A 10,009-nucleotide genomic window follows, 5' to 3' on the forward strand; every position below is an offset into this window, starting at 1 on the left:
AAACTGTATCCAATTAATGATTGCAAAATTCCAATTGGTCTGGGTATATCTCTGCTTCAAAACTTCGTGATTTTATTTAAAAACAATGTAGAACACCTATTTTTATTTGTTTCAGGACCCAATAAAATAACATTACAGGGATTAAAAAGTTAGTAAAATCACAAGACATGGAGGATGGGCTACCAAAAGATGAGAAATTTCAACAAATTAATGTGAGTTGGAAAGAGAGTTGCCAGAAAACCTTGGCCCAGAGTAGTTGGGCGCATTAGTGCATGGAACCACAGAGAAGGTCAGGGGCTTAGAGGCTAGTGATAAGAGAGGAGCAAGGAGAGGGGAGGGCTGAAAACTGGAAGAGGAATTGAGTATTTGTACAGGAAAATGTATTTCCATTCACTGAGGTCAACTACAAAAGCATTCACCATCTAAGAGACTAAAATCAGTAAAGCATACATTTGGGACATAGCACTGAGGGGTGTACCCCACTTCCTGAAGGGCATAATTCCTCTGCCCCCAAATCCTAAATCTGTCTTTGAATGTTACAAGGTGGATGGTTTGTTACCTGGAATCCTAGAACTTAATGAAAAGTGGTTAGACAGGTAACAATTGATTCTCCTCAGCGCACTCTGTTAGCCCAAAACAGCACTTTAAAATGTGCTTTTCCCTTTTTGAGTAAGGATATATACATATCCCTTTCTAGTTAAGACCAAACTGGCTCCTTCTAATATTAAAGTCGGATACATTTCTGATACGAATAGATTTCTAACACCTATAATTTTGAAAATTTGGCTGTTAACTCATAGCTTCATTACAGAAGATGCAAAATTTATAGAGAAAAAAAATCTGTGTTTCAGTAGTGCCAACTAGGACACAAGGGGAGAGAAAGGCCAGAGTGATACTGGGCAGGCAGCAAAGAGAAGCTGAGAAAGATGCAAGATCATTTCATGGAATGGGCAGTTGGAAAGCACTGTGATGAATGATGCAAAACTGCAAAGAAAATCAAAGATAGGTAGAAATTCTAAGAAAACTGAAGCATGATGGAAGTGAAGAAATAAAAGAGTAAATGGCATTATGATCATTAACTAAAAAACTAATTATTAAGTGGTATCTGTGCAAATGGCACAATGGCAGTGGTGGAGAAAATAATAAGCAGAAGTTGAAGCAGATCACTCTAATCGATTGCTATTGTTTTCTTGGAGCTTATTGCCCAGTAAAGTGTCAATGAATTTATGAAATTAAGCAAAATACAAAATTTATATTAAAATAAAGCACAAACAAAAACATATTATTGAACAGAAACGCCTAGGCCTAGGTCTTTTTATCTGAGCAGTTACTAATTTAGTCAAGAACTTAAGGAAGAGATGGATAAAGGACTGTACCTGCTGGGGTAAATTTGTCCTGGAGCAAACCGAAATTGTGAAGTTTAAAAAAAAATTTTTTTTATTAAATGATATTTAGATTGAAGGTTAGGAAGATGACCCAGGGGTCAAGAGAACTTGGTTCTATTGAAGAGCACCTGTGTTCAGTTCCCAGAATCCACATGATGGCTTAGATCCATCACTGCAGATCCAGGAGATCTGACATCCTCTTCTGACCTTGGAAGGCACCAGACACACATGTAACAACCAGAGAAAGCATTGAAACACATGAATGAAAATAATGCAAATAAATTGTATAAAATAACACAATTATGTAGATACTTAATTATGGTTTTAAGACAGACATAAATAACATGGCTTATAGAAATATCAAAATAAAATAATCGAGGGCAGAATCATACAAGATGAGTAGGTGAAGGACAGGTAGGGAATATTTAGGACTTAGCAACAGAGGAGACAATCACTGACCAGTACTTATAGTTAGTGGGGCAGAACTTATGTTGATACCAGGAGGCGAGGAGCTAGATATGAGACCAAGGAAAACAACAGCTGTGTGATGGTAGTTGTGTCTCCTGCTGGGTCAGAATACACTTTTGTGAGTAAACATTCATTTTTTTTAATGTGCATTGGCGTTCTGCCTGCATGTATGTCTGTGTGAGGGTGTCAGGTCTTGGAGTTATGGCTGGTTATGAGCTGTCATGTGGGTTCTGGGAATTGAATCTGGATCCCCTGCAAGAGCAATCAGTGCTCTTAACTGCTGAACCATCTCTCCAGCCTCGCGGTAAACATTCTTGAAGGTACACTTACATTGTTATCACTGTATCACAAACTAAGGCCTCAGAGAACTTTCCAGTTGTCACGCATATTTAATAATGAAGCACCCACAACCCCAAAGATGCTGTCACAACTGTAGTAACACTATGCTGTGGTTTAAAGCACCCCCTTGCCTTCTAGAAGCATCAAAAGGAGAAGCACTCCAAAAGGGAGACCTAGTCCTCCACGACCTCAGTGGGGAAAAGGCTCATCTTAGTCTCTAACGTATATTTTCATAAAATTCTTTAAATGTCACAGTGCAGAGCCCAATGGGCTACTACTGCCCTGTATGAGACCCTGCTCTAGACTCTTGTTAAAGTACATGCTTTGTGCCGTTTTGTTAACTGAACTTGTTTTAACAGTTTCTGTCTTTCCACCAAACCCCTCTTTCCTTTGAGAAGACAAGAACTTGATGGACTGAAATATCTGAGGCCACTACCCAAAATAAATCAAGGTTACTTTATTTCACTCATGTACTTGTCACAGTGATGGAAAATCTGGTGAGTATGATCCCTAACCCCTTCTTGAATGTTATTTCACCATTGTTTAGGATTTTATTTCAGTGAAGGGACAACATAACCTTCCTCTGATAAAGGAAAACATTTAATGCAGAGCTGGCTTACAGTTTCAGAGGTTTAGTCCATTGTTATCATGGCATGGCAGCTTGAAAGACATGGTGCTATGAGGAGCTGAAAGTTCTGGAAGTTCTGTATCTTGATTGGCAGGCAGCAAGGAGGAGACTGAATTCTATACTCTATGGAGCTTGAGCATATATGAGACCTCAAAGCCCACCTCCACAGTGACACACTTCCAACAGCAAGGCTACACCCATTCCAACAACCCTTCCTAATAGTGCTACCCCCTCTGGCCTAAGGATTCACACACATGAGTCTGTGGGTGCTATACCTATTCAATCTTCCACAACCATCTATGGGTTCTTTTTCTTTTGACAAAAATCTTTATTTCTCAAAGGGTGGCTTAAATCTGCACGAGCCATTCCTGAAGAGCCACCCACAATAAATCTGCTGGACCCTTTCTAGTAAAGCCTCATTTATTGTGGTCTCTTCCATATCTGAATAAGCTTTTGAAATCTTTTCACTTACTCCATACATTTTAAAATGAAGGTTTACATGATCAGAATTCTATCCACAGTGTGCAGTCCATTAAATAACAGAATAAATTAGCAGCTTAATTATGTATAAGGTGTAGGCATAAGGCTATGGTGTAATTCAATTACTGATTTCTGTAGCCCCCATATCTGGTTGCAATCCTTATTCTGAGAATCTTATGTCTCAATATTGTGTAAACACTGTTCCCCAAATGTCCCCCGATAGGTTCAGATTACAGCCAATTGTTGAGAAGGGGAGAGTTAGGGCTGGACTTCCTGCCAGCCAGGGCAGGAGGAGGAGTCAGAGGAGGAAGTAGGCGATTCAGCTATGAGAGTGGTCCAGGTGACATAAGGAGGAGCTGGAAAAGGGAAGGCTACAAAGCACAAGTATCTCTGGGATGTATGCTGGAAGGAAGCCAAATTAGCGTTGAGAGTAAAGAATAGAGTAATAATTGCTCAGCTATTACGTTGTGAGGCTTATTATTAAAATATATAAAAAATATCAAAGAGTCTCAGTTATTTGTGTGATAGCCGGGCTAAGAAAGAAACAGAAACAAACACAGTTTTATAAAATTAACCATGAAAAGATCTCTGTGTTAGAAGAAATGAGAAGTTTTTGAGAACCCAGGGTGTAGATCTGAGGTAGAGTGCTGCTTTACTATGTTCATGGCTCTAGGTGTGATCTCTAGTACTCTCTGACTTTGTGTCTAATCTGAAAATATATTAAGAATGGTAAGAATAGAGTGACAATAATCTTAGTAAGACACTGAATGTGAAAAAGTCTGTTTCCAACTTTCAACAGAGAGAAATATTGATGCAGACATTTCAAAAACCAGTACTAAAGTTTGAAACACAGTAGGCCCTCAGCAACAAACCGAGGTTATTAGTTCAAGCTAATGAGCTCCAATTAGGATCAAGAGGAAAAGGGGCAGGGGTACTTTGAAATGCACAACTGCTTTACTATTATAAATTACACTTAAATTATTTTAAAGATTAACTAGAAATGATGAAGTTTTATGCTTTACCCAGGAAAGTAGAATAAGTTTGGGATGGTTAAGAAAAATGATGTTAGCTGATAAAGGAACGATTTTAAATTATACATTTCTACAGATAGGAAATCCTTTCAAATCTGTTTCGCTTATCACATGCTATTTATACTCGTTCATATACCATGTATGCTATGTATACTCTTTTGTAAATGAGATGATAATAATAGAGTTGTGCGTAGAACAGTGCTGGCTTCTCATGAGCCTGATACCCTGGCCATTTACTGTTTAGCGTCCTTACCAGTGTGAGTCTGGAGACTGAGAACTAGAAAAGGCTTAGGGTGCTTATTTCCTCAGTGACACCTATTTAAAAGATTGCATATATTTTCTATGACCTTCAGATACAAGGTTTTCATTAGAGGAAGTTACTCTGAAGAGAAAATGGATTCTTTCAACAACGGATAAACAAGTAGACACAACCCCAAGACTTATCACTTTCAGAAGAGTTTCAGTACCCAGTTCATAACTTTACCAAATCTGACTAGAAGAAAACTTGCTTTTCTGTGAGGGTATCAAAATTTACAACCATAAATTTCCCATGAAATTCTAATAAAAATGAGAGATGAAGTTCACTTCGAAGAAATTTTACCTTATAGAATAAACATTCAACATAGTTGACCACAAGCTGGGTGCAGTAGTGTACGCCTGTAATTCCAGAGGCAGGCAGTTCTCTGTGAGTCCGAGGCCAGCCTGGTGGACAAAGTGAGTCCAGAACAGCCAAGGTTATACAGAGAAACCCTGTCTTGATACATTGCCCGCCCCCAACCAAAAACTAAACCAACAAGGCCAATAAAACATAGTTGAATACAATTTTAAATAGTGATTACATTCTTGGTGTTAACAGTTTTAGATGTATATTTCTGAAGGTAAATAAAATATATAGGCTAAAACATTAAAAATGAAAGAGCAAATGAGAACTCTATGAAGGTATCTTGTGATGGTAATCTGGCATTGTTCTGTTAAAGCTTGACTCCTGACATGACCCTTGGGATAGTGTCCAACCCAAGTTTCCTTCTCTCTGGTATTACAAACAATAGCCACAGAAGAAGGACCAGTTCTGAGAGCAAATGACTAGGCAGGAGCACGCGTGCCTGAGGCTTTGCCTGAGGCCCACACCTCACCTCATCATTATTCACTATCCCTTAGAAAAGCCTCAAGTTAAAACCCTGTTGGCTACTTATTCATTTAAAAATATTCTTTCTTACGCTTTTATGACTTCTTATGCTTTTTTTGTTTAATTCATGTGTACCTTCAGATACAACTAGAACTAGCAGTAAAACTTATTAGCTAATCTGAGTGTTGGCTTCTTTGATGCATTTATAAAAAGTTATTCTAATAACAAAAATGTCTATGCATGACATTATATAACAAAAGCAACAGGGCATATAAAGACCTCCAAGGTACATGAAAGGAAGAGATAATGGAGAGGAGTTCCATGAGCTGAGCTTAGAATTTTATAATACGGTTTTCTTACGTTAGCTTTTATTTGAATAACAAAATAAATTCAATAAATGTAAAAATGAATTTAAAGATGTAATGTTTCTGAATCCAGGGATAAGTTAGAGTCATATCATAACAAAAACTTATTTGATTCCTGCTTTTACTTAGATGGAAAATATGTGTATTATTTATTGTCATATATTATACTGACGCTTTTCATTCTTACTCTACTTCTAGGACACGCAATCTTTTCACTTTGCTGTTTGCATCAATGGATTGTAAGATACAATTTCTTACTAAATATTACATTAAAAAGCCCCTGTGCAAGCCACACCACACCATACTTATTAGTATCACTACTATTAGACAGCCAAAATAAAAGTGCTGGTATGGAGAAGGAGGCTCATTACTAGAGTGAATATAAATTAGTTCTTCCATTGTGGAGAAACAACTATGAAAGTTTCCTCTACTCTACAGCATGGTCATTGTAGTTAAAAGACAACATACTGCCTACTCAGAAATGGCTCTGACAGCATGGCTCTGCACAAAATCTATAATAATGAAAAGTAATGTGAGGTAGTCATTCCACAGCATATAAACGTATCAGCATACCAGGGGGAAATAAGCTCTTTTAAGAAGAACAATTGGGAGTGCTGTGTCTCAGACAGCCCAGGCCAGAATCACTGCATCTACAGAGAGATACCATCTTCTACCTCATGGAGATATTATGGGGACTGAACAATTTAAAGTAGCAAATCAACATTTAGCACACACTGTTCATTATTATTGTTAGTATTAACTCTCTAGAACTTTATTTGCTTTTCAAAAGTCATTACAGATAATTGAAAGAAAACTTCCAATATGGTGACTTTGGAAAAACTTTAACTTTCTGTTCTTCTCAATCAAAAGAAAGAAAGAATTGCTATTACTCCAAATGTGTTGTTTTAGAAATATTTCTGTTGTATGTGTATGTGTCTAAGTGTGTAGACAACATAAGCAGGGGTGCCTACAGAGGCTGGGAGATACCTTGGATCCCCAGAGCTAGAGTGCAGAAGGTTGTGAGCCATTGGGAACCAAACTCCAGTTCTCTGCAGGAACAGCAAGTGCTCTTATATACTGAGACATCTTTCCAGCCTCCCTAAAGATGTGGCTTTTATTTTTTTTTAAATTAGAAGACCATATACATGATTTTTACACCTATGACTAAGGTTTACTTTTCATGAAGTCTTTTCCATTGAAAAGACAAGGGAATGAGTTGTCATTGTGTCTTTTTAAATTAAGAATTGCGCCTGACAACAGTTCCCGTTGCAGTTATTCTGGCTCCAGATATCAGGGGGACATTTCCCCAATATTTTATGATGAGCTACTACTAAATTTACTATCAGATTCCATAGATGACCCTAAGAAGGTCCTCCTTCCATCTCAACTGATACTTTAAAATTGAACCAGATACTGATTGCATCATAAGATTCTGCCTGATTCAAAGATATAAAATCAACTGCTGCATTATGGGAGAAAGCATATATTAACTTTTTGCTTAAAAGATTTAGGAAAGTTCATGTTGCTACATCCACGAAAATTCAATTTAAGACAGACTTTCTGAGATTTGAAACATAAAATATACAAATGGTCTAAAGAAGAATTATAGTATTAAATAAGATACTTCTGATACAAAAATCAAATAAGCTTTTGGTGTAGTTTGTGAGCATTCTGCTTTTACTATATGAATAATAGCCATTTTTTGTAAGTAGTTTAATAAATCAACTTCTTATAGGACTAATTTTGAAACAGCAAATTAAGTAACATTAATCTTGGTTATGCTGATGTATAATGTAATATTCTAAGTATATTGCAATGGAATATTGCAGATGACATCATATAATACCTGTAATTTACTTCAAAATAAAGTAACATTTATAAATTAAACAAGATTATCCATAAGTTCTTAAGTTATTGATGCCAAAATAGGAATGTGGGGATTCATTACTAATATTTTTATTACTGCTTAAGATTTACATACATGAGTATTGCATTAATTTCATTTCCAGCACACTCTCTTCTCTCTCCAACTCTTTCTATGGTCCTCTCCGACTTCCTCTCAACTTAATGATTTAATTACTGGAGCACCTGTCCCAGGGGACGAGTGAATCTTTCTCTTTCCATAGCCATTGGTTGCCTATACCTCTTCATCTAGGGCTGGGGTCACGTGAGACTGTCCCATCCATGTTGTGGCATCAACTGGTGCTTTCACCATTCAAGTTCTGTTTAGGTTAGCACATTGCTAAGATTTCATGGTTGCAGTTTCTTGTCACATAGGGAACATTTCTTACAACAGAAATCCTTGTCCTCTGTCTCTTGTTTTTGTCCCCTCTTATGTGATGCTCCCTGAGTTCTAGGTGAAGGGGCTGTGTTGTAGGTATGCATCTGATAGTCACAGTACTAACTTTTTTGGAAGGAAATGAAACATACAAATTAAAATAAAAACATTACAGCAAAATATTAAAGAGTGAAAAGTCTTATGTTAGAATATAAAAGATTTACAGATTTAATGTTTGTGTTTTGAATAATGTGTTTTCCCCTGTAGACAAAGCTAGCCTTGAATGCTTGGCAATCTTATTGCCTCAGCCTCACCTTCCCAAGTCTTGGGATTGCAAGTGTAAGCCACTACTTTCAGTGTAGATTAACATTTATAATATGATTCTTGAGTCTTATTTTTTAAAAAAAACCTCCAAAGTGTCAGCATGGTGAACAGTGAGATATTCACAAAAGAATGAAGAGTTCAAATAAATATAAATGTCCATATCACTGATGATAATATAAAATTAAAATATAATAAGTTTTCATTAGATTCAAGAACAAAAACAGCTAATGCAAAAGTTGACAGAACCACAGAGAAACAGGTTCTTTTAGGAAGTGGTAGTGGGATGTAAATTGGTAGATTTACTAATCCGTGGATGAACCAATGTGATTTCAAAGAATTTATGATAAGTAAGTTAGCGTTTCAAAAGTATTCAGTGGGACGTGACGCATAGCTGTGTTTCTGTATATGAGTATATCTAAATTTAAGGAGGGCATGCTTAAGAACAAAGAGCATGTACTCTTGGAAACCATTGTAAGGCATCAGACACCAGTACAGAGATATGTACAGGATGTGCATAAAAGTCATGTTTACTAGGGAAAATTAGAAATATCCCAAAATCAATCATCGGAAAAAATGTTATACACTTTATGGTCTTATTATTAAACTGAAGTATTACAAAGCAGTTACAAAGAGTGAGATGAATGACAGTTACTGACATGAAAAGCTCTGCAGCAAATCACTAAGTAAAAGAAGCAGGACAGTCACAGGACATTTATGTCTCACATTTCCTAGTCCTAGTCATAATCACACAGACATATATTAAATATAATTTATCCAGTAGCTCAGAAAAGGATGTCAGAAAACACCCAGCATATCTCAAGGTTGTAGTATTATTATGGGTTAATGCATTACTAATTTTATAGTCAATGTTAACTAATTTTATAATGGAAATGTTCCCTAAAGATGACAAATGTATACACTTTTTTTGGTTTGTTTTGTCAGGGTTTCTCTGTATAGCCATGGCTATCCTGGACTCATTTTGTAGACCAGGCTGGCCTTGACTTCAGAGATCTGCCTGTCTCTGCCTCTCTGAGTGCTGGGATTACAGGCTTGCCTTCCCATGCCCTGCTACTATACACATTAAAAAAAAAAAAAAAAAAAAAAAAGCAACTACGTGGAGGCATTGTTATTTCACACTACAGATATTAGATACTTTCCATGTTTACGGAAATCAACAGAACTGTGACTGTATGAAGAACCTATGAAGGACAAACACCATTCCTACCTTCTGGAGAGAAACTGGGACAAACATAGCAAGCGTGAGCTCGAGCTGTGTAATGGTGGTGAATGTCCAGGTGAGCTGTGCTCAGCGAGGGAGTGTTGCTTCTCTCTGGAAAGAAGAACATGGACATAACCTGTTAGAACCTGGGACCCAAACCCATCCCACCAAGTCTGCCAGAAACATTAGAGAGCCTCTGACAAAGAACAGAAGGATTAGCTCATTGCTACCCTTCAGAGCGTCCTGATTAACAGGTAGAGAACAGTACATGGTTTTCCTGCTCATTCTGTCAAACTGTTGATAAGAACAGCAATACGATTTTTGTGTCTACTATCTGCCAGGTACTGTGTTAGATCCTTTTCCTGT

General features: G+C 37.0%; 1 protein-coding gene across 3 annotated transcripts in view; it reads right to left on the reverse strand.

The window, feature by feature from the left end:
- Nucleotides 1–9,760, reverse strand: part of Mbd5 (methyl-CpG binding domain protein 5) — a 144,393-nt gene extending 134,633 nt beyond the window's left edge. For 2 of the 3 annotated variants that reach the window (XM_051166103.1, XM_051166104.1), the window contains exon 1: nt 9,650–9,750. The gene's annotated coding sequence lies outside the window, so the exon portion shown is untranslated. Of the gene's footprint in view, nt 1–9,649 lie in introns of all 3 variants that reach the window. The other variant, XM_051166102.1, reaches the window with a different exon arrangement.
- Nucleotides 9,761–10,009: the final 249 nt, after the last annotated feature.

The sequence above is a fragment of the Acomys russatus genome, chromosome 24 (assembly GCF_903995435.1).
Source record: "Acomys russatus chromosome 24, mAcoRus1.1, whole genome shotgun sequence".
Classification (NCBI taxonomy): Eukaryota; Metazoa; Chordata; class Mammalia; order Rodentia; family Muridae; genus Acomys; species Acomys russatus.